The sequence below is a fragment of the Orcinus orca genome, chromosome 14 (genome assembly GCF_937001465.1).
Source record: "Orcinus orca chromosome 14, mOrcOrc1.1, whole genome shotgun sequence".
Lineage (NCBI taxonomy): Eukaryota > Metazoa > Chordata > Mammalia > Artiodactyla > Delphinidae > Orcinus > Orcinus orca.
The window spans coordinates 25177447-25204947 of record NC_064572.1 but is presented as its reverse complement, the minus strand read 5'-3'; the positions used below and the strand labels follow the sequence as shown (position 1 = coordinate 25204947).

The window sequence follows — 27501 nt, the reverse complement described above, 5'->3', positions numbered from 1 at the left end:
TTGCAAGAAATGTTTTATTTCTATGCCGTAACGTCAACGCTGAAATCCATTAGAACTTTAGAAATTCATATGTATCCCCAAAATCAGATCTACTGTCAAAAACAACGCTTTTACTTATGTATATGGTTGTAACTTATGCAAATGAGCACTTTTAACTGCCACATGTGCAGAAATGATAGAAATCATTGTGTGCAGGATTTGCTGAAGTGTCACATAGCATATCAAAAGCCAAAGAACAATACATAAAGTAATTTACTTTCTTTTCTTGAGCAGAAAGGAGAGGATCTTTCTCATCACTACTGAAATTTATAGAAAAATGTGTCTAAAACAAGGTATTTCTATGGCTGAACCCTCTCATACTAGATCATAGAATCAGAGTGTTCTGTAAGAAATCTCACTTGTAACTGCCAGAAACAAGAAATGTTTGAGAGTTGTCTATTGGGGAGAATACATACCATCTTCCTGAGTGTGAAATTGAGTCGTTTGTTGTGGGCACACCGCATATACACAGACCAAGATTATTTGTTTTTACTCAAAATGTTAATGTGGGATATTTTTTTAATGCTATTAAAAAGAAAAAAAAGGGCTTCCCTGGTGGTGCAGTGGTTGAGAGTCTGCCTGCCGATGCAGGGGACACGGGTTCGTGCCCCGGGCTGGGAAGATTCCACATGCCGGGGAGTGGCTGGGCCCATGAGCCATGGCCGCTGAGCCGCGCGTCCGGAGCCTGAGCTCCGCAACGGGAGAGGCCACAACAGTGAGAGGCCCGCGTACCGCAAAAAAACAAAAACAAAAAAACAGTAGAAGTTCTTGGGAAAATGCACATGTAAATATATGGAGATAGATTATTTTAGGATTGGTTCACCTGGAGGCAGAGTCAAATATTTGTGTTAACATTAGTCTGTTTAGGAAAAAGTGAGACAGAGAACCAACAAGTGGCGATTATGAGTCACTGCAGACAACTTGGGCTTGAGCCTGGGCAACTCTAGGAGGGTACTGTAGAGCACACCTCAGAATTATCTTACCTTAGGGAAACAAAATCCAGCTTATCCACCTATTCACCCTTGGTTAAAGGCCACCTCTCTTCAGAGGTGTTACCAGAGCCTCCTGCAGGACCAATCAAGCTCTTGTGGCCAAAATCCACCCTGAGGCAGAGTAAAGGAAAGAAGAATCAGTAAGACTGGTGAGTGCAATTTGTAAGTATGAGTAGAGTTCAATTTGAAGGCCTCTGGAATTAACTGTTAGTAAGACTGTGAGATGGAATTGGATGTACTGAGGAGATAAGGATGGAGCCTCAGTAGTATCTGACAGGTCTGAATGTCATAGGTTACATGGAGCAGTTCATAAAAATGGAGCCAACTGAGGACCTTGTAGGGAAAAGGGCCAAGAGAAGTCGAGGAGCCTCGCAGGGCAGATGGACGCTTATGGAAGAAATTGTAAGAGAAAGTCTAGAGGTGTCAAGACATGGGATCTAGCACTTCAGAGCTCGGGAAAACCTGCCAGCAAGCCAGTTATACAGGGAGAAACCTCAGTATATATTTACGAACAGTCTAGAAGTATTTGTTCGTATGTGACTGGGAACAGTGGTAGTGTACTAGTACTATGTCTGAACTGCAAAGTACCTTTGCCAAATAGTTTCTTCTTCTAACAAAAGTTTTTATTCCTTACCTGTGTGGACTAGGTGACTAGTGGGCTAGTATTAATTCAGAGCTGGATAGGTGGAACCAGGAGGGAAACACTGAAAGTATGAAGAAGGCACATAAACTTCAGGAGGTAGCTTTACAAGAGTGAAAGCCCCACATTTCCAGTATCCCTTGGTGGAGGTTTGAGAAGATAAACCAGTGAAATAGCATAGGTGAACCAGGGCAGGGAATGCGTTTTGGTTTCTGTTTTGTTTTTTTCTGCAAAAGCTATCTAGGGACAAAAGTTTTATAACCTCTCCCACTTGAATATTCTAGTATTTAAAAATTTTATTATTATCAAAATAGCTTACTTACAGCAAATTAAATTGTCTTGCCATTATTTCTATATATCCCTCATTTGCAGCAGTCCTGTTTAGGGCAGGAGAACAATTTATTGTAATTCTTAACAGACTTAGAGGGCAGTAATTTTTCCCTATAGCCATCTCTTTTTCAAGGTAAATGCTTCAGTTTCTTTTAACTGTTCCTCATAGAAATAATTGTGTTTTTTTGTTTTGTTTTGTTTTGTTTTTTGCGGTACACAGGCCTCTCACTGTTGTGGTCTCTCCCATTGCGGAGCACAGGCTCCGGACGCGCAGGCTCAGCGGCCATGGCTATGAGCCCAGCCGCTCCGCGGCATGTGGGATCTTTCCGGACCGGGGCACAAACCCGTGTCCCCTGCATCGGCAGGCGGACTCTCAACCACTGCGCCACTGGGGAAGCCCAATAATTTAGTATTTTGTGTTCTTTACTAGTCCTTATTTCACTTTTCAACAAACTTCTCAAATGAGACTATCAAAAAGCATACTCTAATTAGAGCCAGTCCGTTGTCACATAAAGTGGAAGATATATTCTTACATTACGGCTATTAATACAGCCAACTACTGTTAGCCTAATTTTTCCCCTCTTAAACACCATGATTATTGGATAGACAATAACATTTTTGTTTTTATTTTTTATACTGTTGTTGCTTGTATATCCCTTCTCCATTTTGATTTGATGTGTTTGCTCTTGGCCCCAAATCCTAATGCTATTAAACCTGCATTATATTTCTAAATGATTCTTCATGTAATTTATCAGGTTGTTTTTAATTTTGGTTGGTGACCATACCTAAATTAGTATGAATTAGAAATATGAGATTATAATCTTAGTTCCTTCATCTAGATTACAAATAAAAATATTAAATTATATTGGCCCTTAATCCCTGCTAGATAGCTCCAGTTAAGGGCATTAGTGTTAAGATCCCTTAGAATCTGATGCTCCAGCCAGCTGAGAACATACTGGTAAGTGTTCGGTTTGAAAGAATGTTTTTTTTGATTGTTGAGGTAAAGATACTCTTTCTTCAAACACATTTTATGGCCAAAGAAAAACAGACAAAAGCAGAAATCCTGTGCTTGAAACGATGCAGGATAGTCTAGAGGCCCATTATCTCTGTCCCTACACCCCCAGTCTCCTAGACAGCTGCTAGGGGCACCTGTACAGCACTTCTGCAGGGATTCCTTGGATGATGACCCAGAAACCGTTGTACTTAACTGCTAATTTGATTATAGTATGAAAAAAATAGAAGGGTAACTCAGGTGTAATTAATGAAAATCTTTTTTTTTTCCCTTTGAGGACTGTCCCTTTATCATAGACGATAATAAAATTGATCTGATATAATCTTCTCTTTCAAAGGTCAGATGTAATGCTGACCAGTATCCTGAACTTAGAACTGCAAAACTTATTTAGAGTATCTAAAGAGTGTCAACATTAAGGCAATACATGTATAATTATGCAAGTTCAGGGAAGGCTAAGCTGTGCTCTTGAGAATGTGTGTGCGTGTTACAGAATCCAGTCTTGCACCTGAATTTTCATGAGTGTTCTTCAGTGCTCTTGAGATGATAAAATACTCACTTAAGATCGTAGCCTGATATTTTATAGTTTTACAAAAAAATATGATTATACTGGTCTTTAATATTTATTTTGATGAATAACTATGTTTGCCATTGTTTAGATTATTTTTTAAATTTCTGAGTCAAATACTGTGACATTTACTATTACTATCTCCACTGGATTCAGTGTATGGACAATTGAGTTTGTGGAATCTCATTCTTAACCTTGGAGAGTAGGAAGTATTAATATTTTTTATCTGTTTGGTGTTTAATATCTATGTGTAAATTTTACAGTGATTAAGAGCTGTATGGTCAGGCCACTTAAGATGGCTGTTCTCTTGCTCTCTGTACCTCCCCTCCCCGACCAGTGCCTGCTTCACCTGTATCTTATGCATATGACTGACCTTCCTACATACTTGCCCCAGGCCCCAGCTAGTGATTGTTATTATTAAAGGGGGCTGTGAAGAGCATTCCCCTCTGCTGGTTTCCCTGGTGACTAATGAGCCCATCTGAAATCAATTGCCCTATAACTGGCAAACTCCCCTTTCTCCGGGAGTGAGCACGGCGGCCATGTCCTGCCTGTCTTCTGAAGCACACGCTGGGGTGTCTCTCCAGGACCTTGCTTCAGACGCGTAAGCTCCCCCATCCCTTAAACCACTGACGTCTCTGTTGCTGACTCCCAGCTTTCTTCAGTCTTGAAGCTGGGCAAGCATAGGGCTTGTAGGCCTGTGCGGTGCAGCCCAGCAAGAACCCTAATAATATAATGGTTAAAACGAAAGCAAGTAACAAATCTCACTAAGCTTCAGTTTCCTCCTTTGTAAAATGAACTTGGTATTATACCTACTTTAAAGGATTATTATGCTGACAAAATGAGCTAACAGAAATGAAGTACTTAGTAAATAGTCTAATAAGAAGATAGCTTCTGCTGCTGTTACCACTGTGAATAGAACTAGTACTACTGAAGCTGCCTATGATTTTGTATATCTTGAAGAATGTTAGCTATAGAAGCTGTAGAAATATGCTCATGGAGCAACGTGAAGCTGAAACCCAAAAAGTAACTTGAAAGGGTGAAGTTCAAAGCATTATTTTTTTTTCTCACCGTACCGTTTACATTGTATAAGAGGATAGCCATGTTTATCAGCATTGGGTGTCTGAATTATAGTTGATTTAATGCAAATTTTGCTTTTGAACCCGTATTACTTTAAGCTAGCGTTATAATTCTGCGTATTGTTTTTCTTAACCTCTTGAAACATACAAGGAGGCTCAGTGGCTCATCTTTTTGGTAAAAGGTGCTTAACCAGAAATAGAGGAAATTTGAAAAGGATGGCATAAGTGAATTGTGAGAGACTAGCGTGGGTGGCCAGAAGTGAAATACTCTCAAAGAGAGGAAAAGATTCAGCAAAAATTCATCCTGTAACAGGTGTTCAGAATGTAGACTTTCATATATTTTCTTTGTGCATTTTCACATGTGAGTTATCAAAAGTTCTCTGAGAATACAGAGAACTTTCCAAAGATGAATGTGAAGATTTTCAGGACCATCATAAATTTAGATTTTCTGTGTTAGTTTTCTAACTTTATGTTTCAGGGAAGAGGAACATATTTTGGATATCTCACTTGATGGAAATTAATTTTTGAAAAAACAAAGAAAAATAAAATAAATTAAAAAAGCATTTACATGTCCCAGTTTACATGGACCATCTTTACCTGAATCATTTAAATGGATTCTAGAATTGGAACATAGTTTAATATACAACTTCAGCTTATATAGCCAGAAAAACCTTTTGTGTCCAGTTCTACTATGTGTATAGAAGTAGATAGATTTATAGCTTTTACTGGAATAATATATAATTTTTAAAATTTAAATTACTTGCACTGTCATGATTTCTTTGAACTTCTTTCATTGTCCACCGTAGTGTCTTTTCTTCATGACCTCAAATTTTTTTTTTCTTTATATGTCTTCTGGACTGAGCTGCTGTTTTTCTCTTTGAAGGCTCACTCACACTGCCAGAGAGAACGGCTACGGTGGTGTCAGTTAGAAGCTAACCAGTGTAGAATATTATCTTGTACAGTTAGAACTCTGTGTAATGCAACTTGGAAATGAAGAAATAGTGAAAAAAATACTGTGTAAAATCAAGACGTGCATTGAAGTCCCTGTTTTACATTACCACTTACATTGTTATTTGATATCAATAACAATGATATCATTAGTTTCTTCGCTGTGGAGGGAAATGAAAGCATACCATTAAATTACTACTTTTACCTAGTAAAGTAGCTTTAAAATTGTACTTAAAATGAAAGACAAAACACTGTTCCCTAAGATTAGGAACAAAGTGAGAATGTCCATTTTCCAAAGCAGTGCAATGTTATGGATGTTCTGGCCGGAACAGTAAATCAATAATCATAATAATATTAATAATAATAATATAATAAATAAAAAGTATATTAGTTACAAAGGAAAAAGTGAAACTGTCTAGATTGGTAAATTATATTCTCAACTACATTGAAAATCCTAAAAAATAAATTTATAACAACAAAAAAACCCATTCTAGTAGAACTGATAAATAAGTTTAGATCACAGAATACAAGGTCAGTATACAAAAAACAATTTTATAATGGGAGCAAGGGAAAAATAAAAATAAGGGCAAAATTAATGAAATAAAAGTACAACAGGGACTTCCCTGGTCCTCCAGTGGTTAAGACTCGGCGCTTCCACTGCAGGGGGTTTAGGTTCGATCCCTGGTCAGGGAACTAGGATCCTGCATGCCACAGGGTGCAGCAAAAAAAAAAAAAAAAAAGAAAAGTACAGTAGAGAAATACAATGAAACTCAAAGTATATTTTTCTGTATAGTAGTAACTAACAACTAGAAAATATATCTTTTAAAAGTACAGTATATTTCAGCATTAAAAATAAAATAAACTTAGTGATAAATTTAACAAAGACGTACATGATCTAAACTCCGAAAATCATAAAAATTTCAATTTTACAAATATTCAAAAATATTACTAAGAAAAACTAAAATTACTTAAATATTTGGAGTTTATCATATTTCTGGACTGGGAGACTCAGTATTGCTAAAGGTGTCAATTTTCCCCAAATTGATTTTTTGGGTTTTTTTTTTCCTGCGGTGTTTGGTCTTTGTTGCTGCGTGCAGGCTTTCTCTAGTTGCAGTGAGCGGGGGCTGCTCTTTGTTGCCGTGTGTGGGCTTCTCAGTGCGGTGGCTTCTCGTTGCAGAGCATGGGCTCTAGGCGCAAGGGCTTCAGTAGTTGCAGCACATGAGCCCAGTAGTTGTGGCTTGCGAGCTCTAGAGTGCACGCTCAGTAGTTGTGGCACACGGGCTTTGTTGCTCCGAGGCACGTGGGATCTTCCCAGACCAGGGATCGAACCCGTGTCCCCTGCATTGGCAGGCGGATTCTTAACCACTGTGCTACCAGGGAAGTCCCCCAAAATTGATTTTAGATTTAATGATGTCCCAAACAAATTCTCAGCAGACTTTTATGAAGACTAATAGTCCAAGGTGGTTACATGGGTATATACATTTGTCAAAACTCATCAAATTGTACACATAAAATTACTTGTAAATTATATTGATAAAGATAATTTAAGAAATTAATGTTTTGCCCAGTAGCCAACACCTTAGAAAACAGGCAGTTCTTTATTTATTTATTTTTTTTTTTTGCGTTACGCGGGCCTCTCACTGTTGTGGCCTCTCCCGTTGCGGAGCGCAGGCTCAGCAGCCATGGCTCACAGGCCCAGCCGCTCCACGGCATGTGGGATCCTCCTGGACCGGGGCACGAACCCGTGTCCCCTGCATCGGCAGGCGGACTCTCAACCACTGCGCCACGAGGGAAGCCCCCACAGGCAGTTTTAATTAAAGTCCTACCAAACAGTATTAATTAGGACTAATTAGAAAGGCCTGCTTGGACTTCTGAAAATGCTAACACTTTGAATACTATAAAATTAACACCTTTCTACTTTATAACTGTCTGCCTACCAGATATTTCTAATGCATGTCTCCTCTTTTGTTGATTTTTATTCCCTATATTTGTGACTCATTACTTATTATCTTAGATCAGGGGTTGGCAAACTTACGGCCTTAGGGCCAAATTTAGCCCACCATCTGTCTTGTATGGTCTTCAGGTGAAGAATGATTTTAATATTTTTAGATGGTTGAAAAATTTGTAAGAAGAATTTCTGAAATGTGAAAATTATATGAAATTCTAATTTTAGGAATACAGACACACCCATATATTATACCTTGCTCTTTGTGCTACAGCAGAAACTATGCAGCTCACAAAGCCTAAAACATTTACTATTTGGTTCATTACAGAGTAAGTTTTCTCACCCTTGTTTTAGATAGTCTGTTTTGACTGTTTACCAAAATCTTGAATGACTTGCCCAAGGATCCAATCACTCCTTTATTAGTTTTCCCTTATAAATCCAATTGTCCAAAACATTTGAATATTAGAATTGTTTTTCCTTCCAAGTTCCTTGAATCATGTGACCACCTAGAACAACTTCTGCTAATTCTTTCTATTCCCACGGGAAGGGATGAATAGGAAGTGTCCCAGCCTCCTTTCTCCATCCTCCTTTTTACCCTGAGGGCTTCCACGCCTTAGGTGCTCAAATTTTTTTACCTTTTCTTTTGTAGTTTGAGCTATCTGTGCTTCTTCCTTTGCAAATTTTATATTCCTGCAGAGAGAGTCCTTTAATTACTAGGACTCACCCTTCTCCAAAAGCTGAATGGAATTTTTTTGCGTTCTTGGTATTTTCATTCAGCAGATAAAATTAAATTTTAGCTTAGCCTTTGATTATCATACATTTTGAAATTCACTTTTTGAGACCTACATGATGTTGAAATTCATCAACTTTATTCAACCATTACTTCTTATTTTTTTTTTATGTTATAGTAGTAACAAATTTGTCCAAAGATTATTGGATTGCAAATGAATTTTCATAAAATAAGTACTTGCTGAGTGAATTTAAACATGCAGTGAATTAGGGTAAGTGTATGTCTTGGTTTCCTTAGGACAGATTTGGATTATCCCCCTTTTCACTCTCAAAAGTATCAAATTTGGACGATATATTGTTATGTTCACTCTAGTTTCTGGGTCCTGATTATGCTGCTTGAGGCCCCATGTTGCATCATTTTTACCCACCAGACTACGTTCCACAGTGCCTGGGCACTAACGATCACAGTACTTTATCAAGCCAGGTTTTCCGACACTTTCTTTCCATAGGCCTAACTGCTAGCAAATGTTCCCTTCCACTCTTCATGCTCTGCAGACCCTTTGTTGGCTGTGGAGAATCTATTCAGGCACCATTCACATTTATTTAACGTTCAAGAATTTACACCTTTTCATTTTTCAGTGGAAAGCAGATTTCCTGAATTCATCTTAGTCACTCTACATTCTCACAGGAGTCTTGCCAGGGAATACCAATTAAAGCACTTTGTCCTTTTTGGAAATGATATGACTCCTTTGTAGTGTCAGAGCCAGTTTGTAGAGAAGCCAATTTCCAGGGGGCTTTCTAAAGAAATTTAATAAAAGACGTGCAGCAGAGTAACCTTAGCTTTATATGCAGATTTAAATCAGACATTACTGGGAAGAATTCTGTAGTGAGGCTCTTGCTGTTTCCTCTGAAAACAAAGAGTTTAAGGCAAGGAAAAGCAGAATCGCCTGCTAGCGCTGGTCAGCAAGAGGTGAGACTGTATGCTCTCAGTGCACTTAATGACCTTCCTCATGTGTGCACCATTTGAAGAGACTTTTGACTAAGGGAACAGAGGTGACTAGAGTAGGAAAAAGTGTTCATTGAGAAACCTGTTGGTTAAGCTACAAAGCAGCACCAGTCAGTGATCTCTGTTGCTCATGCTGGGAGAGAGAGGTTCAGCTTGAAGTCATTCTCGGAAGTGGTCTTTCACCAAAGGGTCAGAGCCGTGGACTGGCAGGAGAGTCCATGGTGCAAAAGGGCTTTGATGCAGACTAGCCTTGCACTCAGGGAACTCTACACAAGTGCTATGCAGAGCCTCTGATTCAGAGTAGCTGAGTTTAAGGAGCCAAGCATCTCTCTTTGAAAGTACCTTCAGGGGAAATAGCTAGCACTGTGAATAGAAAAATAATATGGGGAGGATGGGGGGATGTTTAGTTGTGGAATCTTAAGGGATTTTTTTTTATCGTTTGTTTCTGGTAAGTTAATTATTAAATAATTTATTTCAATTTTTATAACTAAACTTGCATTAGTAATTAAATTAGTAAATATATTAAGTGTTAAATCTAATAATACGTTTTCATTATTTTCTATTTTGTTTTCATCCTAAAAACTCTTATGGGGGGCTGATCGCTTAACTCAAGTGAAATGTTTGGCTGCCCACATTTCAAAAGTAACTTTTGGAATGTTGAATAAGCCTTCTAGAGAAAAAAAGTCTGAAAGATACAATTTATGAAGTGATGACTTTTAAGATACAGACTTTGGCATAACTCATAGTAGAAGGGATATTGAGACTTTTGTGTTTCCAGTATCCGTAAAGTAAACGATGGAGTTTCAAAGGGAGAAATATTCTAGAGCCTGATAGCAAAGGTCAGGAAATGAAGTGAGGCTCTTGAGGTCACACACTGATGGGGAAGTAACAGGATAAGATCCAGAGTCTTTGAGCACCTGGTTCAGGACATGTTCCTTTACCTCGGTAGAAGGAAACAGCCCAGTGTTGTTATGCACTCAACAGGAGCCCTTGTACCTCACTGACTCCCCTTTGTTGATGGGCCACTTAGTTATAAACACAGAAATCCCAAGAACCACTTTTGGGGCAATTTGTTGAAGAATACTTACCCTACAACTCTCTTCCCTGCACCTTCAAATTCAGATACCTAGACCTCCTGACTGTTTCTCCAGTTTGGCAGACATGCCTACACTTCTGGTGTCTTTCCACTTACTGCCCTCTCTAACCATGTGCTTCCTTTCTTTCTTTTTTCTTCTAATTTTTATTGGAGTATAGTTGATTTACAATGTTATGTTAGTTTCAGGTGTACTGCAAAGTGAATCAGTTGTACATATACATATATCCACTCTTCTTTAGATTCTTTTTCCATATAGGCCATTACAGAGCATTGAGTAGAGTTCCCTGTGCTATACAGTAGGTCCTTATTAGCTATCTCTTTTAAATATAGTAGTGTGTATGTGTCAATCCCAATCTCCCAGTTTATCCCTCCCCACCCCCAACCCCCAGTAACTATAAGTTTGTTTTCTACATCTGTAACTCTATTTCTGTTTTGTAAATAAGTTCATTTGTACCCTGTTTTTAGATTCCACATATAAACAATATCATATGATACTTGTCTTTCTCTGCCTGACTTACTTCACTCAGTATGACAATCTCTAGGTCCATTCATGTTGCTGCAAATGGCATTATTTCATTCTTTTTTATGGCTGAGTAATATTCTATTGTATATATGCACCACATCTTCTTTATCCATTCCTCTGTCGATGGACATTTAAGTTGCTTCCGTGTCCTGGCTATTGTAAATAGTGCTGCAATGAACATTGGGGTGCATGTATCTTTTCAAATTATGGTTTTCTCCGGATGTATGCCCAGGAGTGGGATTGCTGTATTGTATGGTAGCTATATTTTTAATTTTTTAAGGAGCCTCTCTACTGTTCTCCACAGTGGCTGTACCAATTTACATTTCCACCAACAGTGAGGTGGAGGGCTCCCTTTTCTCTACACCCTCTCCAGCATTTATTGTTTGTAGATTTTTGATGATGGCCATTTTGACCAGTGTGAGGTGGTACCTTACTGTAGGTTTGATTTGCATTTCTCTAATAATTAGTGACATTGAGCATCTTTTCATGTTCTTTTAAGTAAAACTGTCACTGTTTGCAGGTGACATGATACTATACATAGAAAATCCTGAAGATGCTACCAGAAAACTGCTAGAGCTCATCAATAAATTTGGTAAAGTTGCAGGATACAAAATTAATACACATAAATCTCTTGCATTCCTATACAGTAACAATGAAATATCAGAAAGAGAAATCAAGGAAACAATGCCATTTACCATCGCATCAAAAAGAATAAAATGCCTAGGAATAAATCTTCCTAAGGAGGCAAAAGACCTGTACTCTAACCATGTGCTTTCTACAAGAATTGCTCAGCAGACTTCTTCAGGTCTGAGTTATCATTACCTTACATAACATCCTGCATAAGCCCTTTAAGAATCATGAATAAAAATAGCATCTTCCACTTCAGACAGCCTTTATCTTCTTCCTGAAGTTTATGTTTACCATGACAGATGGCATTATATACTTATGTGCTTATTTATCTATTGCCTGTCTCCCCATACAAGAATATAGGCTATATAAAAGAAGGAATTCTTAGACCTTTAAACTAAAATAAGATGTTAGGCTTTTTCACAGTTAAAGTGATTGATTTGGTTGCCAAATTTGACATTTGTTTGAAATATAATCATTCGACCTCACAGAATTAAGGGCAAGAAAAATGTTACTTTGTTATGTTTTATATTACAAATAGTGATGGATAATAGGAAACTATCTCCATAAATATTTTCACGAAGAATTAAAATTTGCTTGATCTTTGGTTTAAGATAATTTTGACAGTGCCAATGATCTTTACTAAATATTGTACTCTGTGACCACTAATGCTGTCACAAATGTGCGTACACATCTGTGTCAATGCTATTTGTCTCACTACGAGCTTCTGTAAAGTAGGATATATGTAGTTGGTTTAAAATGTCCTTTATTTTACCTAATGCTCATGACAAGATTCCTCTTTAAAGATGATGGCAGTTGTAGAACACCCCTGATGTGACTTCTTGATTGTGTGCATTAGCTGTTGGGTTGTGAGAGAAGGAAAGATCCTTGAGGATGGAGTTTGTGGAACTTGCTGAAGTGTATTTTATACACATTATCTTGTATTATCAGTCCCTTGGTGTTATAGGCTCTGAAAAAAATCACAAAATTATCCACAAATTTACTGATTAAAATGTGTTTTATACTGTCTTATATTGCAGTGTTTGGAACAGAAATCAGAAATTTAATTAAAGTCATAAAATATAGAAAGATATCATAACAAAAATTATTTCTAATCCTTAAAAATGGCTGTAAAATACATTTTAACCAGTGCATAGTGGTCTGTATACTACAAAATATAAAAAAATAAAACCAGGTTTTTTTTTCTTTTGTTGTTCTTTGTTTGTTTTTTTATACTGCAGGTTCTTATTAGTCATCAGTTTTATACACATCAGCGTATACATGTCAATCCCAATCACCCAATTCAGCACAACACCATCCCCACCCCACAGCAGTTTTCCCCCCTTGATGTCCGTATGTTTGTTCTCTACATCTGTGTCTCAACTTCTGTCCTGCAAACTGGTTCATCTGTACCATTTTTCTAGGTTCTACATACATGTGTTAATATACGATATTTGTTTTTCTCTTTCTGACTTACTTCACTGTTTATGACAGAATCTAGATCCATCCACGTCTCAACAAATGACTCAATTTTGTTCCTTTTTATGGCTGAGTAATACTCCATTGTATATATGTACCCCAACTTCTTTATCCATTCATCTGTCGATGGGCATTTAGGTTGCTTCCATGACCTGGCTATTGTAAATAGTGCTGCAATGAACATTGGGGTGCATGTGTCTTTTTGAATTATGGTTTTCTCTGAGTATATTCCCAGTAGTGGGATTGCTGGGTCGTATGGTAATTCTATTTTTAGTTTTTTAAGGAACCTCCATACTGTTCTCCATAGTGGCTGTATCAATTTACATTGCCACCAACAATGCAAGAGGTTTCCCTTTTCTCCACACCCTCTCCAGCATTTGTTGTTTGTAGATTTTCTGATGATGCCCATTCTAACTGGTGTGAGGTGATACCTCATTGTAGTTTTGATTTGCATTTCTCTAGTAATTAGTGATGTTGAGCAGCTTTTCATGTGCTTCTTGGCCATCTGTATGTCTTCCTTGGAGAAATGTCTATTTAGGTCTTCTGCCCAGTTTTGGATTGGGTTGTCTGTTTTTTTAATATTGAGCTGCATGAGCTGCTTGTATATTTGGGAGATTAATCCTTTGTCCGTTGATTCTTTCACAAATATTTTCCCGCGTTCTGAGGGTTGTCTTTTGGTCTTGTTTATGGTGTCCTTTGCTGTGCAAAAGCTTTCAAGTTTCATTAGGTCCCATTTGTTTATTTTTATTTCCGTTACTCTAGGAGGTGGATCAAAAAAGATCTTGCTGTTATTTATGTCAAAGAGTGTTCTTCCTATGTTTTCCTCTAAGAGTTTTATAGTTTCCTGTCTTATATTTAGATCTTGAATCCATTTTGAGTTTATTTTTGTGGTTGGTGTTAGGGAGTGTTCTAACTTCATTCTTTTACATGTAGCTGTTCAGTTTTCCCAGCACCACTTATTGAAGATACTGTCTTTTCTCCATTGTATATCCTGGCCTCCTTTGTCATAGATTACTTTACCATAGGTGTGTGGGTTTATCTCTGAGCTTTCTATCTTGTTTCATTGATCTATATTTCTGTTTTTGTGCCAGTACCATATTGTCTTGATTACTGTAGCTTTGTAGTATAGTCTGAAGGCAGGCAGTCTGATTCCTCCAGCTCCGTTTTTTTCACTCAAGACTGCTTTGGCTATTTGGGGTCTTTTGTGTCTCCATACAAATTTTAAGATTTTTTGTTCTAGTTCTGTAAAAAATGCCATTGGTAATTTGATAGGGATTGCATTGAATCTGTAGATTGCTTTGGGTAGTAGAGTCATTTTCACACTATTGATTCTTCCAATCCAAGAATATGGTATATCTCTCCAGCTGTTGGTATCATCTTTAATTTCTTTCATCAGTGTCTTACAGTTTTCTGCATACATGCCTTTTGTCTCCCCAGGTAGGTTTATTCCTAGGCATTTTATTTTTCTTGCAATGGTAAATGGGAGTATTTCCATAATTTCTATTTCAGATTTTTCATCATTAGTGTATAGGAATGCAAGAGATTTCTGTGCATTAATTTTGTATCCTGCAACTTTACCAAATTCATTGATTAGCTCTAGTAGTTTTCTGGTGGCATTTTCCGGATTCTCTATGTATAGTATTATGTCATCTGCAAACAGTGACACTTTTCCTTCTTCTTTTCCAATTTGTATTCCTTTTATTTCTTTTTCTTTTCTAATTGCCGTGGCTAGGACTTTCAAAACTATGTTGAATAATAGTGGTGAGAGTGAACATCCTTGTCTCATTCCTGACCTTAGATGAAATGCTTTCAGTTTTTCACCATTGAGAATGATGTTTGCTGTGGGGTTTATTATGTTGAGGAAGGATCCCTCTATGCCCACTTTCTGGAGAGTTTTTTTTTTATCATAAATGGGTGTTGAATTTTGTCAAAAGCTTTTTCTGCATCTACTGAGATGATCGTATGGTTTTTATTCTTCACTTTGTTAACATGGTGTATCACATTGATTAACTTGCATATATTGAAGAATCCTTGCGTCCCTGGGATAAATCCCACTTGATCATGGTGTATGATCCTTTTAATGTGTTGTTGGACTCTGTTTGCTAGTATATTGTTGAAGATTTTTGCATCTATATTCATCCATGATATTGGTCTGTAACTTTCTTTTTTTGTAGTATCTTTGTCTGGTTTTGATATCAAGGTGATGGTGGCCTCATAGAATGAGTTTCGATGTGTTCCTTTCTCTGCAATATTTTGGAAGAGTTTGAGAAGGATGGGTGTTAGCTCTTCTCTAAATGTTTGATAGAATTCACCTGTGAAGCCATCTGGTCCTGGTCTTTTGTTTGTTGGAAGATTTTTAATCACAGTTTCAGTTTCATTCCTTGTGACTGGTCTGTTCATATTTTCTATTTCTTCCTTATTCAGTCTTAGAAGGTTATACCTTTCTAAGAATTTGTCTGTTTCTTCCAGGTTGTCCATTTTATTGGCATAGAGTTGCTTGTAGTAGTCTCTTAGGATGCTTTTTATTTCTGTGGTATCTGTTGTAACTTCTTTTTAATTTCTAATTCTATTGATGTGAGTCCTCTCCCTCTCTTTCTTGATGAGTCTGGCTAATGGTTTATCAATTTTGTTTATCTTCTCAAAGAACCAGCTTTTAGTTTTATGGATCTTTGCTATTGTTTTGTTTGTTTCTATTTCATTTATTTCTGTTCTGATCTTTATGATTTCTTTCCTTTTGCCAACTTTGGGTTTTGTTTGTTCTTCTTTCTCTAGTTCCTTTAGGTGTAAGTTTAGATTGTTTATTTGAGATTTTTCTTGTTTCTTGAGGTAGGCTTGTATAGCTATAAACTTCCCTATTAGAACTGCTTTTGCTACATCCCATAGGTTTTGGATCATCCTGTTTTCATTGTCATTTGTCCCTAGGTATTTTTTGATTTCCTCTTTGATTTCCTCAGTGATCTCTTGGTTATTTAGTAACATATTATTTAGCCTCCATGTGTTTGTGTTTTTCACGTTTTTTCCCTGTAATTCATTTCTAATCTCATAGCATTTTGGCTAGAAAATATGCTTGATATGATTTCAGTTTTCTTAAATTTACTGGGGCTTGATTTGTGACCCAAGATGTGATCTATCCTGGAGAATGTTCCATGCACACATGAGAAGAAAGTTTAATGTGCTGTTTTTGGATGGAATTTCCTATAAATATCAATTAAATCTTTGTGGTCTATTGTATCATTTAAAGCTTCTGTTTCCTTCTTTATTTTCATTTTGGATGATATGTCCATTGGTATAAGGGAGGTGTTATTATAGTCCCCCACTATTTTTTTTTTTTTTTTGGCGGTATGCGGGCCTCTCGCTGTTGTGGCCTCTCCCGTTGCAGAGCACAGACTCCGGGCGCTCAGGCTCAGTGGCCATGGCTCACGGGCTTCCGCTCCGCAGCATGTGCAATCTTCCCAGACCACTGCACAAACCCATGTCCCCTGCATCAGCAGACAGACTCTCAACCACTGTGCCACCAGGGAAGCCCTCCCGCACTATTCTTGTGTTACTGTTGATTTCCTCTTTTATAGCTGTTAGCATTTGCCTTATGTATTGAGGTGCTTCTGTGTTGGGTGCGTATAGATTTATAATTGTTATATCTTTTTCTTAGATTGATCCCTTGATCATTATGTAGTGTCCTTCCTTGTCTCTTGTAATATTCTGGTTTTTTAAGTCTATTTTATCTGATATGAGTATAGCTACTCCAGCTTTCTTCTGATTTCTGTTTGCATGGAATATCTTTCTCCATGCCCTCACTTTCAGTCTGTATGTGTCCCTAGGTCTGAAGTGGGTCCCTTGTAGACAGCATATAGATGGGTCTTGTTTTTGTATCCATTCAGCAAGCCTGTGTCTTTTGGTTGGAGCATTTAATCCATTCACGATTAAGGTAATTATAGATATGTATGTTCCTATGACCATTTTCTTAATTGTTTTGTGTTTGTTTTTGTAGATCCTTTTCTTCTCTTGTGTTTCCCATTTAGAGAAGTTCCTTTAGAATTTGTTGTAGATCTGGTTTGGTGGTGCTGAATTCTCTTACTTTTTGCTTGTCTGTAAAGCTTTTGATTTCTCCATTGAATGTGAATGAGATCCTTGCCAGGTAGAGTAATCTTGGTTGTAGGTTCTTCCCTTTCATCACTTTAAGTATATCATGCCACTACCTTCTGGCTTGTAGAGTTTCTGTTGAGAAATCAGCTGTTAACTTTATGGGAGTTCCCTTGTATGTTATTTTTCGTTTTTCCCTTGCTGCTTTCAATAATTTTTCTTTGTCTTTAATTTTTGCCAATTTGATTACTATGTGTCTTGGTGTGTTTCTCCTTGGGTTTATCCTGTATGGAACTGTCTGCTCTTCCTGGACTTGGGTGGCTATTTCCTTTCCCATGTTAGGGAAGTTTTCGACTATAATCTCTTCAAATATTTTCTCGGGTCCTTTCTCTCTCTCTTCTCTTTCTGGGACCCCTATAATGCAAATGTTGTTGCATTTAATGTTGTCTCAGAGGTCTCTTAGGCTGTCTTCATTTCTTTTCATTCTTTTTTCTTTATTCTGTTCTGCAGCAGTGAATTCCACCATTCTGTCTTCCAGGTCACTTATCCGTTCTTCTGCCTCAGATATTCTGCTGTTGAATCCTTCTAGTGTAGTTTTCATTTCAGTTATTGTATTGTTCATCTCTGTTTGTTTGTTCTTTAATCTTCTAGGTCTTTGTTAAACATTTCTTGCATCTCCTCGAGATCTTCACTGCCATTGTTTATCAGAGTTCCTGGATCATCTTCACTATCATTATTCTGAATTCTTTTTCTGGAAGGTTGCCCATCTTCACTTCATTTAGTTGTTTTTCTGGGGTTTTATCTTCTTCCCTTATCTGGTACATAGCCCTCTGCCTTTTCATCGTTTCTGTCTTTCTGTGAATGTGGTTTTTGTTCCACAGCCTGCAGGATTGTAGTTCTTCTTGCTTCTGCTATCTGCCCTCTGGTGGATGAGGCTATCTAAGAGGATTAATGGGAGGGACTGGTGGTGGGTAGAGCTGACTGTTGCTCTGGTGGGCAGAGCTTAGTAAAACTTTAATCCACTTGACTGTTGATGGGTGGGGCTGGGTTCCCTCCCTGTTCGTTGTTTGGCATAAGGCAACCCAACACTGGAGCCTACCTGGGCTCTTTGGTGGGACTAATGACAGACTCTGGGAGGGCTCATGCCAAGGAGTACTTCACAGAACTTCTGCTGCCAGTGTCCTTGTCCCCTCAGTGAGCCATAGCCACCTCCACCTCTGCAGGAGACCCTGCAACACTAGCAGGTAGGTCTGGTTCAGTCTCCTGTGGGGTCACTGCTCCTTCCCCGGGGTCCCAATGCACATACTACTTTGTGTGTGCCCTCCAAGAGTGGAGTCTCTGTTTCCCCCAGTCCTGTCGAAGTCCTGCAATCAATTCCCACTAGGCTTCAAAGTCTGATTCTCTAGGAATTCCTCCTCCCGTTGCCAGACCCCCAGGTTGGGAAGCCTGGCGTGGGGCTCAGAACCTTCACTCCAGTGGGTGGACTTCTGTGGTATAAGTGTTCTCCAGTCTGTGAGTCACCCACCCAGCATTTCTGGGATTTGATTATACTGTGATTGAGCCCCTCCGACTGTCTCATTGTGGCTCCTCCTTTGTCTTTGGATGTTGGGTATCTCTTTTGGTGAGTTCCAGTGTCTTCCTGTTGATGATTATCCAGCATCTAGTTGTAATTCTGGTGTTCTCCTAAGAGGGAGTGAGAGCACGTCCTTCTACTCCACCCTGTTGGTTCCTCTCTCAAACCAGGTGTTTTTGCACATTGTCCATTATCAGTAAAATTCATGGTTTGGGAATAAATTCAGAGTGCCTGTTCAATGGAAATTTTTATTGAAAATAAATTTATAGACAGCTAACCTCTCCAATGAGTTTTGCTAATTTAACTCTTAGAACATAACCTTACTTTAGGTTTGCCTCACCGTGCTCCATCTTCAAGGAAATTCTCTTTCTTTGAAATGCCTTTGTGACCGTGAATAACTCAGGTCTTCTTTCAGGTTGGATTTGCACTTGCAAAACAGGGAAAACAAATATACCTGCATTTGATCTGAGTTTAAATGGGATAACACATACACAGCATTCAGTGAAGTTTCCAACACGTTGTTTAAGTGCTCAATAAGCAGTATCAGTATAACAAATTAGTAATGCAAATAAAATAAATTTGTTATGTGTATTAGAGCAACAAATGCTAGCTGCTGTAATACAACCCCCAAATCCCAGTAGCTTATCTCAGTGATGGTTTATTTATCGTTCATACATTGGTTTGATGCTAGCTAGTTTCCTGGATAGGTCTCTACTAGGTGATAACTCAGTGAGTCACCGTCCTCCAATCTTTTGATCCTGCCATAATGTGACCTTCACTGTCACTGCAGAAAGGGAACAGACAGTAGATGATTAAACAGGACGTTTGATGACCAGACTTCTATGAGGCATACTTCCTTCTGCATCCCAATGGCCAACACTCATTCAAATAGGATGCAAATCAACTGCAAAGGAGGTGGTAAATGTCTCATTCCTTTACGTCCAAAAAGAAATGGGATTGGTGAACATCTGACCATTCCTTGTCACACACTCTTTCTTCCAGTAGTTATTGCTGTGCAATGAATTACCCTAAACTTAGTGACATAAAACAACAATCAATATATTATGCTCCCAGATTCTCTGGGTCAGAAGTTCACAAAGGGCATAGGCTTGTTCACTTGCACGTCTGATGTCTGGACTGAGGACTGGAAGACTAAGGAAAACTGCATTTAGCCTCTCATGAGGCTTGGCTTTCTCACAGTATGACAGCCTATGGATATTGGGCTTTTTTCATGGCATTTAGGGAATCCAAGAATAAGTGTTACAGTTAAAAAAGCACATATAATATTTTATTTTCTAACCTAACCTCTGAAATCATGCAGCGTCACTTCTGCTATAATCTATTGGTTACAAACAAGTCAAAAGCCTCCTCAATTCAAGAAGAGGAAACATGAACCCTACCTTTCAATGGAAGGAGTATAAAGGTCAAAAGGAACATATAGGTTGGGAAGTAATTTGTGCCCATCTTTGGAAAATGCAATATGCCTTATTATAATACTCTTATTGTCATCGTCTTTATTACTAATTTTTTACTGATTAACTTTGTGACCGTCGTTTAATTTAAACAGGCTTCTTCTTATTAAGTAGTAAAATAAATCAATGGAAATATGCTTAAACTATTCCAGGTGATCATTTGTTTAATTACAGAGTTTTGGGAGTTCTGATTAATCAGATATGCTAGTTAATTAGAAGAGTTTTAAATTGCCACATTTTAATGTCTTCTCTAAATGTATCCATTTTCTTATTTAAGATGTTAAGCTATGCACAGTCTTTTTTATATCTTCTTTGAAAAATAAATGCCTTTGAAATAAATATCTAGGAAATACAAAATAGAATAAAAGTCTTGAGAAGTATGTGTAGAATATGAAATTATCATGAACCTGGATAGCACGGAATGAAGAAGGTACCATATTAAGGAATAATTTTCTATCTGTTATGTAGTCTCCTCAGTCAACCACTTGAAAAATATTTGAGAATCTTCTGTCTTTCAAGCACTGTGCTAGGTTTTAAGAACACAAACATGAGTGAGATGTAATCCTTGTTCTCAAATAACTGGCATTCTCATGGAGTAAAGAGATACGTAAGCAAATGATAGGATTTTATTGTGATAGTGCTATAATGGAAGCATATAGAATCATTGTTGGAAATATAGAGTTTTTAATTCTGCCATGGAGAAAATTATGCAAAGATGTAACCGTTTGGTGACATTTGAGTTGGGCTTTGATGAAAGAGTAAGAGTTGTGTAGTTGGCATTGTGGCTTAGGCCTTTTGCAAGAATATAGAGGTAAAGGTATGTTTAGAGAACTGCAATTAAGCCAAGGTGCCTGGACCCCAGTATACAGGTGTAGGAAGACTGAAAAGTAGGAGGATTCCAGATTGTTAATATTTTTTTATGTCATTTCAAAGAGACATGACTTGGCCAAATGGTAATAGGAACAGAATCACTAGGCTTGGCACAGAGTATTCAAGATTCTTTCCATGGGATTTGGGTTGAGCAGTAATGCTCTGTCTCACCTGCCACAGTCATTCACCTCAAGCTGCCTAATATTTGAAAATTCTGGTTCTTTTAGCAAGACAGTAGAAGAAATTAGTAATTGGGTAGACAACAACAAATCCCTTACAGTATATTTACTATTAGAGAAGGACAGGAGTTTTCATCAAATGCCAATTTATGGTTTATGCCTCACTAAATATATTGATCAAATGTAATTTTCAGGAATTGCTCTTCCTTAGAATATGAAACATCTCCAAAAGGGAGATTGGAAGAGTGATAAAGATAATAATATTAGTAATGATGATGATAATAATGGAAAAGAAGTGAAGCTAGTGTTTGGAACCAAGCAGCATTTTTGTATTTGCAGTGAGCTGAAGCCAAGCATATGCCAACAGCATTTTTAACTGCCTAACTGTCTCTGAGGAGATTTAGGAAATCAGACTGACAGTCAGGCATGTTCACCACTAGAGCAGCCAAGGTGAAGGATTGAAGGACTGTCTTTCCAGCTGCAGGGATTCACTGAGTCTATTCCAGAATATTACATGTCTTTGATTACAGAGGATTTTGGTGTTAAATTGATGGAAGAAATTGCTAGTCAAAATGCAAGTGGGAGATATAAATGCAAAAAATATGAACTCACCAATGAATGCAGAGAGAATCATTTTCTCCTTCAGATGCCTTGTTTCTTTATTAAATCTGAAGCTTTACATGTTTACTTCAAAAGAACCACATCAATCAGAAGGTTGAAAGACAGTGTGTTATGCTGTGACGAGCACTGGATTAGAAATCAGAAGACCTTGATCCTGGTCTCAGCTACATTATATAGTAGCTGTGGATTCCCAGATCTGTCCCTTTAACACACTGTTACACAGTGTCCTGATATATAAGGGGGGATAATCAAACTTGTAATGCTTATATCACATATTTTAGTGGGTCTTTCCTTTCTTCTTTCTTTCCTTCTTTCCTTCTCCTTCCCTCATTATTTAATATATTCATTGGATCCTTTTTATTAATTTATTTTGATAAATTGTTATTGAATACCTACGTGTCAATAAATCTATCCAATATTTAGGCATATAGAGATGGAAGAGATAGATAAGACCTCTGTTTACAAGAAGTTTATATTCTTAGTGGAAGGAGAAAGTAAACAAAGAAAGATATAGACAAGGCAGTTATGATGAGTGATATTAAGGAAGTAGAATGATGTGATGGAGAGAAAATTGGCATAAGAGATAATAACACCTTAAATACAGGAGTCGGGGAAAGCCTCTCTGAGGAGATCAAATTTGACTTAGTTAATAAGAATCAGGATGATTCATCCCTTTTAAGACAGGGAAGAATGTTGCAGGCAGAATAGAGTAAATGCAAAGATGGCAAGTTTGGGAAAATGCTAGTTATACCTAAAGAAAAGGAAGAAGACACTGTGTGTAAAACTTAGTGAATGGAAGAGGGGAGTGATCTAATATGATTTTAGAGAGCTAGACAGAGAATAGATTATTTTGGCCTTGTCAGATATATTAAACAGTTTGGATTTTGTTCCAAAGCATTGGGAACTATTGAAATATCTTTAATAGGTGAATGACATGATCCCATTTGCATTTTAAGAAGGCCCCTCTTGCTTTTGGTGAAGGTTCACTTTCCAAAAGATCTCCGAAAATATGTTAATCAAGCAAAACTATGTCTATTAGACTTAGTGCAGTAAAGTAGAACACCACCTTGACAGTCTTACTAGTGTCTCAAAATGCGGAAATTAGATAAGGCTCTTTATGTCATTTTAAGGCCTGTGCTGAGAGATTTTAAAGGGCATATTTCAAGAGAGAGAGAACTGGTTGGGATTAGGTGACATAGTAGACTTGGGTGGGTGGACACAGTGAATTGAAGATTATGAAATGAATCTGGATGACTTTGTTATTCTTTATAACCGATCAGTTTAGCTGGATCAGTTTTCTTTTCTAGGAGCAGGTATTTCCTGGGGAAAGCAGCTAAGTTATTATTGCTTAATCTTTCTATTACGAATACAGGAATAGGAAAGTCTACCCAGTCCCATTATTGTTTGACACAGGATCAGGGAATTATGTTGTTTTCATTTCTCACTAGTCCATGAAAATATGTTGTTCCAGGTGGAGGTTGGCAGGAATAGACGTGAGAATACCAAATATGAGTGCTGTAGTTTTCCAGGCAGCGGATGACACTGATGTAGATGAGCACTGCACTCTGCAATACAATAGGTACCTGTGTCTGTTTAGCACCTGAAACTTGGCTAGTGTGAATTGAGATGTGCTACGTAAGTGTAAAACCCACAACAAATTTTGAAGACTCAGTAAGAAAAAAAGAATATAAAATATTTCACATATATTTTTACATTGGTACATGACAAATTGATTTTAAAAAATACGTTTTAACCAAATATATCAAAATATCAATTTGATCTATACAAACTATTATTTTATTAATGTGCCTACTAGCAAATTTAAAATTCTATAGGATGCTTGCGTTATATTGGTATTGGACAGTGCTAGACTAGAGAGTTGGCAAAAGAGGTAGATGGATTTGAAATTTATTTTGGAAATAAAATTGACTAGATTTTCTAGGAATCAATATGGAATTTAAGGAAATTAAATTTGGAAATAAATTAGAGAAATAAATTTAGCTCTTAGGTTTCTTGTTCTGGGACATAGCATGTATATGAGTGTTACTTAATGAACTAGGGGAGATTTAGATAAAACAGTTTGTGGTAGAAGTTTGATTCCATTTTAGTGGGCTCATTAGACGTTAAATTTGCTTATTTTACAGACATGTTTTATGGGTCATTGAGTATATGATTTTGAAACGTAGAGCAAAAATTTGGCCTGTGATTGGAATTTGATTTCCCTTAGCGTAGAATGTAGTCACACTTGGAGAAAGTGTATAAGAAAAGAATAAAGTGATATAGAAAAAAATATTTAGAATTCATGCTGAAGAGCTAGCAAAGGAGACTGAAAAGAAGTAACAGGAAAAATGGGAAGAAAATCAAGAGAGTGCTATCGAAGAAGCCAGGGCAAGAGTTTTTCGACTGTGTAGAATGTCACTTAGAGGACTGATAAAATGAGATGTGTGCATTGTATTTGGACACATAGATGATCAAGTAGGTAATGTAAATTTAGATATGTGGTGTATTGATGTCAGGGTTTCCTGGAACTGATGACTAAGGCTGAAGCTAGCAAAATGAGCTAAATATTCCAACTGTAGTTTGAGAGAAATGCCAATTTTTTGGGAGCAGTACACTTCCATAGAGCTTAGATATAAGTAGGGGATTTGGGACAGGGACAAAAAGATTAGATTTTTTGAAACGTGTAGTGTTCTGAAAGAGATATTAAACAGTTCTCTCCTTTCCCTTTGGAGTGCCCTTGGGCCACTCTGTGATGTCCTCACGCTATAAATGGAGGAACAATAACAAAATAAGCCTGATACCCTGCGACTGAACCCACACTCTGAAAGTGAACTCTATGCTTTGTGTAGGCATAAAGTCATACACTGTAAACATTATATATAGCTTTTCACAAGAACGTTAGTTGTTAATGACTGTTAATGTCTCAGTTCTAGGCTCCTGCCCCATTTTTTTTTTTTTTTGCTGTTCTTACAGTTTTTGCTGTTGAACTATGCTCTTTGCTTGGAAGGCCTCTTCTTTCCTGTGCCCTTATGAATATTTACAGAGTCATTTGTCTTTGTGTACTTTTTGAAAGAATTATCTTTAAATGCCAGTTGTTTCTATTGATTTGTTTTGTTCCAGTATCTTCTAGAAAATCTTACTATTACCAAACTCAGGTTCAGCTGATTGCTGCTCGAAAACCAATACTCAAGAGACAAGTGTTGGTTGGAAAGAAAAGTTTGCTCTATTCAGGAGGCTGATAACCTGGGGATAAGGTGGACTCCTGTCCAAAAAACAACTCTGAAGATTCAGCTGACCATGAAAGTTTTTAAAGGGAGAATCATTAGGGGATGGGGTCAGAACCTTCTTTATCTTCCACTGTTTGCAGATTTTCTTCTGATTGTTGGTGGTGAGGTAACAGGGTGGTGTTCCAGGAATCCTGTGTTCAGCCTGAAGTTACCATCCTCCACCTGGGTGGGGGCCTTAGTTCCTACAGAAGAACTCAAGGATATTGTTATGTATATTCCTTGAGAAGGAACCAGGACCCTGCCCCATCATTACACTATTGTTTCTTGACTACTCCTCCTTTGTTTCTGCATTCCCTCTCTTCCCTGATTGGCAACTGTTTGAATCTGCCCTTTGGAACTCAGGGAAGGTCAAGGAGTCTGAATGAAGCCTATTTACATGGTGGGGTTGGTGGGGGGGAGACAGGGGTGGGAGGGCCCCAGAGGGTCCTGCTCCTTTTCATTGCCACCCTATTCTATTCATAACTCCAATATTGGCTTTTGCTTAGCTCTCAGCACTTCTTCTAATGTAAGATTTAGTTCAACCTGTGTTTCCTCTTCCTATTATATTTTAATTACCATAATTAGTTTTATTACCCTAGATGCAATGAGAGCAGTGGTCTCAAGTTACTTTTTGAAGAAGGTATCAGTTCCTGCTTGGGTCAGAGGTGAAATTAGATTCACCCACTGGCTATGTGTATGCATTTCCTGTGTAATACTAATGAACATCCCTCCACCTCAACTCACTATCTTATTAATAAGTTTATTCCCAATATATGGTAAACTACAAAGTCACTTAAAAATTATATAAGTGAAAATCAATATTAGTAAATGATAGCACTTTTGTTATAAAAATAACCCATGCTTGTGATAAAAAATTAATGTAGGACAGTTTATAGTAAAAACTTAAGCCCTTACTGCTATTACTCTTCCATTTCACACTTTTTCTTTCAGAGCTAATTGCTTTTAGCAATTTTGTATATATCTTTTAAGATCATTTTCTACGTAAATCCTAACACATCTGCTTATTGTGTATTTGTATCTTTTGTTTGGTTGGTTTTGCAAAAATAAGACCATTCTACGCTACTGTTATGAAACTTGATTTGATTTTTATAATTTTACAATTTCATGCATCAGGTTCTCTTAGTTTCAACCCCAAATAAAAGTTAGCAAGGGCCTGTTGCAGAAAGGGGAACCCCTTCCAGGGCCTGAGAGTGGGCTCTTGTCTAACAGTTGGAAATGGATTGTCCAAGGAGACACATGTACTGACAAAGCAAAATACTTTATTGGGAAGCGGCACCCGGGTGGAGAGCAGCAGGGTAAGGGAACCCAGGAGAACTGCTCTGCCATTCATCTTTCTTGGCCCATAGTCTGACTCAGGTTCCTTCCTTGTGGCACGAGCATCTCGCAGCCAAGATGGATTCCAAAGCAAAGAACTCTGGGAGGTTGGTTGTCTCCTCTCTCTTTTGTCCCCTCACAGATTTTCCCAGTTAGTTTTCGGTGGCAGCACCATTTTCCTTATCAGGACCTCTTGTTGTGACAACTCAGAAAAGCAGTTATCATCCTGCCTGGCCAAGGTGGGTGGTTTTGGTCAATGGTTCCCTCACAGGACCATTACTGTCAATGACACATCCCTTGCTGATAAGCTTTTCCTGTAGGTAGAGAAAGAATGAAGGAGAAGACATGGGAAAGACAGTCACAGGAAACATGTAAGGAAAAATGGAAGCAAGTAGTCATTGAAGGTCATGGGTTGAAAAATAGGGGAAGCCAATATAATGTCATTAATGGAGCATTGCATTGCTGCAAAAGTTGAATCATAAAACCCTGAAATGATAGAGCTGAATTAAATGAAAAATCACATGGATCAAAATCCTTAGATGGCTTTGAGGCCTATAGAGGCCAAGTGACTTAAGTGCATATAGCTAATTAGTGTCAAAATCAGAATTACAATTCAGGTCTCCTGGCTCCAAATTCAGTGCACTTTTGATGTTACCACAACCATAAGTGCAAACTAACAAAAAGACAAGCAAATACATTGTATTAATTAAATATAATTGTAATTAAATGTGTTTAGTGCAGCATATTGTAGTAATTAAATGCAGTAATTCATTAATATAAAGATAAAGGGACAAGGGACAAGTCGCTTGGAGGGAAGGTCAAATTCGCTTTTCTCTAAGAGAAGATGAGGTAGGATCAAGTGAAATAATTTAAATGTACTGAATTTGTTTAAGAAATGAAGCAAAGAGAAAATGCCCTTCAGTTTAAAATAAAATTCCCAACAGAAACTGAGAAGATCCAGTAGAGGTAAAGGCTTACCCTTGAGCTGCTGATAAAGAAATCTAGCTTAAGGGAAGAAAGTTTTGTTGAGAGATCACTACCTGACCTGAACTTTACATATAATTCTCTCCTTTCACCCTTAAGGAAACCCTTAAGGAA

General features: G+C 37.7%; 1 protein-coding gene across 1 annotated transcript in view; it reads left to right on the top strand.

The window, feature by feature from the left end:
* Positions 1-27501, top strand: part of LOC101279843 (catenin alpha-3) — a 758807-nt gene that overhangs the window by 427432 nt on the left and 303874 nt on the right. The gene's annotated exons all lie outside the window — the stretch shown is intronic.